The following is a 4400-nucleotide window of genomic DNA, read 5'->3' as shown; positions in this document are numbered from 1 at the left end:
TTTTTTTTATGGAAGATTGGGGTTTTTTGCAGAGTAGTTCAATTAAGTTTGACAGCTTATTTAGAGTGAGTTGTCACCACCTGAATGCTGAAGCAGTGTACTAAGAAAGATGATCTGCCAAAAAATACAGGAATGGGAAGTGGGTAGATGTGCTTGTTGTGTTTTACTCATGATTTTGGGACTWCCATTAATCTTGTTGTGAATATGGATGACTTGGTGCCACATTTACTATGCAAGAGATTGTGAAAAAAGCTGGAAAGCATTGTTTCTGAATATATTGAAAAACCCCAGTGGATTTCCGTTTTGCATATTCACACTGCTGTTGGTCATGCATTGATTAAAATAAAAGGCTCTACAGGGGCCAGGGTGTACATTAGGATTCTATTCTGGAATATCATATGTTTGAACATGGAAAAGTGGAAAGCGAAAGAAAACAGAGGTAAATCGCATTTGTAGATAATAAAGTCTTCCAGAACAGAATATCATTTCTGTCATAGGATGTCCTTGATTCCTGGAGAACATAATATATGGTATTTTACATATGGCTTTTTTTCCCCCCTAAAATTTACAGAATATTTAAAGTAATGCTCATGTGCCTGCCTAAACAGTATTTTAGAAATCTGGTGGTAACCTGCTAGATTATGAATTAAAAATTCATGASATCTGAATTCTGCACTCACCTCCACTACTAACCCCTTAATGAACCTAAACACATCCCACTCAAAGTTCAAAGGAACTACCTGCCCAAAGTCCTAGGCATCTAAGGTTTTGCCAGTAAATCTTTGAACACAAAGTTTAGTTTGTTAYACCTGCACAGACCTGCCACCATTTTTATTTAGAACACAGCTCAGTRTCATCTGATTGTCCAAACTTGATGAAGAAATAAATCTTTGCACCCTTTAAATTCCCCAAAACATTTAGTTTCAAACATGTTTTCTAAGTTCATTTAACAAATGGTTGTGGATCTAAATCTTTCACAAAATAGAAYACCCTGTCCTCTGTTGTGATAAACTCCAGATTAGAAAGAAGCAATGTCTCCTCTCTGGTCTTCCTGCACRGTTTCATTTTTTCAGTCAGAAGTATGGTGTCCTTCAAAATGAGGACATACACTCTTGTCTGTGAACTATGCCTCTGTGCAAGACAGAAATTTGTAAGGTTGAAAGCAAGTGAGGAAGCTACTTCTTGTCTTTTATTCAGGCATTAACTTAGGTGGAAAAAATCTTGACTTCAAGGGATATTTATACATTAGAAATTAAGTAATCACGGTGAAAAAAGAATCATAAACCACCTCTGGTGTCTCCTCTAATTATTAGATTAGGAAATTGTTCTCATTTTGCATATGCATTAGAGCTTTGATGTCCCACATTCTAGGCAAGAGGTAGTTCTGTTTTTTAAACTACTAGATAAAAGCAGGATAACTTAAAATTCAGGACTGTTGCCATCTTTTCTACTTTCTTTCATCTTACTTAACAATGCTTTCACTGATACAAGTGCTTACATCCTTGAGCTTTTTGACCCCATTCTTTTTTACTTTTTTTTTTTTCTATTGAACAGTTTATATAACCATTCCATTAACTATCAATAGCCTGCAAGAAACAAAAATACCAATGAGACAGCTTTGTCCAGTCTGTGTACGTAACATAAAGAGAAACATAGACAGGAAGGAAGTGCCTTGTAAAAAATTGTCTTTGTTCCTTTTAAATTTTTATTAGTATAGAATGCTACATTGTCTGTGATATGATAACCTATATAATTATATACCAAAATTTATTGCATTTTATACTGATTCTGATACTTCCCTTTATAGTTACTTTGAACACAAATATGGCTTACATGGTGTAATATAGACATTCAGGACTGYTTTATTTGAATCAGAACTCAGCGATTACAGTCTGGTACTGCTTCTTGCAAATACTTATTGTGCATATGTTATTGATTAGGTGAGAATGATTTTTTGTGTTTTATAATGAACTGTGGATATAGTCTCATACATAAAAGGGGATTGGAAGAATGTTGGGCCTTCTCAATCCTCTGTGCTAAGCAACATATTCCTTTTACCACCCTGCTTCTTCAGAATGCTGCAAATGAGCCTAACAGTGTCCAGCCCCATGCAGTCCACACAGACATGGCACCATGTAATCACAGTAATTCCTGTCTGTGAAAAGCTGAATTTCAACAATGGAAATTATTGTAATTAGTYTGTTGAAATTCAGAGTAATTTCAACAGGTAATTGAAATTATTCTGAATATCTCTTGGTGGGGAGGGAAATACATAGGAATGGACTACGTGGAAGCCTGGCAAACATTCTCCTTGCTCATTCCTGCCCTGTGACACGTGAATTTTATAGCTGGCAGCTAACGTCGTTTGCTTTCCCTATTAGGTATAACCCACATTCATCTTGACATCATCGGTCCTTAGATGTAGTCTGCTTCCCTGAAAGCACCTAGAAAGCTCAGCTGTCATCCCTCTTTTGCCAGACAGGCTTCTGGAGGAAATGGATTTGTTTTGAGAAGGAAGGAGAAAGTGATTGAAGGAAGTCATTTAAATATATGCTTTGCAAATATGAGTARCTAGTGAATACTAGAAAGCCAGGTGTACCTTATATTGTATTTTCAGAATTCATAYGGTTCTGTAGATGCAGTATTGCTACAGTTGGAGTTGCCTAATAGCAGCAGAGAGCTCTGCAGTGTGGCAGACAAAGCAATCCRATTTCTTCCTGCAAGAGTATCCCAGGATTTGTCACTCAGTGGTGCTMATTGTTTCTGGTTTTGCTGTGGTAGTTTTTCTTTAACTGACATACTTATCATCACCTATTTGTGGACTTCCAAACCCTTTGAACATCCCGCTTTTGCATATTTATCATACTATAGTGGCATTCATTTACTCTGTTAGGTTTTTTCCTCCTTGGTGCTCCAGCTGCAGCTGCATGGATTACTTCATTATTGTGGACATGGTGACRCTTCTTGAAATATATGGGTTTGTGAGCAAAGTTTAAGCTTATGATTTTTTAATAGGCTTGAAATTTACTCAAATGTGTTCTGCTGTCTTTTTAACTGAATCTATTCAAATTTTAAAGTACCAAAAGAATGATCTAATATGTGCAAGGAACATAGGGAGCTTTCAAAAACGTATTTTAGAGATAGTTAATTAACCTTTAAAAAATATTGACATCACAACTTCAGGACAAGACAGTACCTTTCATAGGATATTATAAACTGTGCRTTCCTTATCTCAGAATTTACATTACTGCTTAAAAATACTCAGAATTAAGAAATGTATAAAATTGCACCACAATATTAGTTTCACTGGCATACATATCTGACTATCCATGGTATAAAATGCCCTAAATATATTAGGGCAAGAATGCTATTTGTACCTTTAAAATTCATTGTTTTAAATGCAAATTTAAAGGGAGAGAGAATTATTTTAACTGGGTAGAACTAAATTGGAGATGGGGGCAACATGGAAATTGCCTTTCATGTCATTTTGGAAGCAGGTGTTAAATTCTGCTTAAATTCAAGAAGCTGATTGATACCRGCAATGCCAGGAAATTGGAAAAGATCAAAGACCAAAAAATTGTAGCAATCCTTATCCTGCTGAAAAATGCAGGATTTCTGTGCCTGCTCAGAAACACTGAGGTTTCAGACACGAGTCTTTAACTCAGTTAATCTGTCCCAGATCCTTCTGCTATTCATGTGCATCATTGTTTAAGCATGAAGTTCAGAAGTACACTATTACATGATCCCACCAGGACAGAGAACAGGTAGGAGGGTTGTACTGCACCAAGAGTGCATCAAAACTTCGTGCCATTAAATGTAACCGAGGTTAGGAAACAGGAAACAGAATAATTTTATGGGCAGGGGAATGAGTTTGAGAGCAAACTGGCAGCCATAAAATACTCTGAGCTCTGCAGCTTTGGCTTTCAGGAAAGGCTGTAACGGAACTGTATCAATTAGCAAAGGTAAGCCTCCAACAGGTCGTTTTCTAGAATTATGCTACCTGTCTTAGTGTTTTGAATATACAGGCAATTTTGAAATTTAGATTATCTAATGAMAAATAGTAATGGTAGAAGGACAATTGAAAATAACATATCTCTGATAACATTTTTAAAGAAATTAAATAWCTTTTTCCTTCTTCTGAAGCAAGGAGGATACTTGTGTTAATGCAATATAAATCTTCTTTAAATGTTTCAGAAAATGTTACTGGAATAGATTTGCAGGATAAATGACTATCACTTCCAGAGATAGTTCAGATGACAGATATAAATGAAGCTTTGAGTCCCAGTATTAAAAGCTGGTGTTTACTGCAGTTTGTTTCTGTTTTAGTGTCTGGGAGCTTTGACTGCTATATATTGCTTTAAGAGTTTACTGTAACAGTWTACTGCACATACTAAATTCAA

The 4400-nt window shown here is 35.8% G+C and overlaps 1 protein-coding gene across 1 annotated transcript in view; it reads left to right on the top strand.

The window, feature by feature from the left end:
- EYS (eyes shut homolog) overlaps window positions 1-4400 on the top strand; it is a 685229-nt gene that overhangs the window by 477134 nt on the left and 203695 nt on the right. The window lies entirely within an intron of this gene.

Source organism: Malurus melanocephalus, unplaced genomic scaffold (genome assembly GCF_030028575.1).
Source record: "Malurus melanocephalus ecotype Western Australia unplaced genomic scaffold, MMel_1.1 scaffold_109, whole genome shotgun sequence".
In the NCBI taxonomy this organism is placed as follows: Eukaryota; Metazoa; Chordata; class Aves; order Passeriformes; family Maluridae; genus Malurus; species Malurus melanocephalus.
This window is presented reverse-complemented; position numbering and strand designations above follow the sequence as displayed.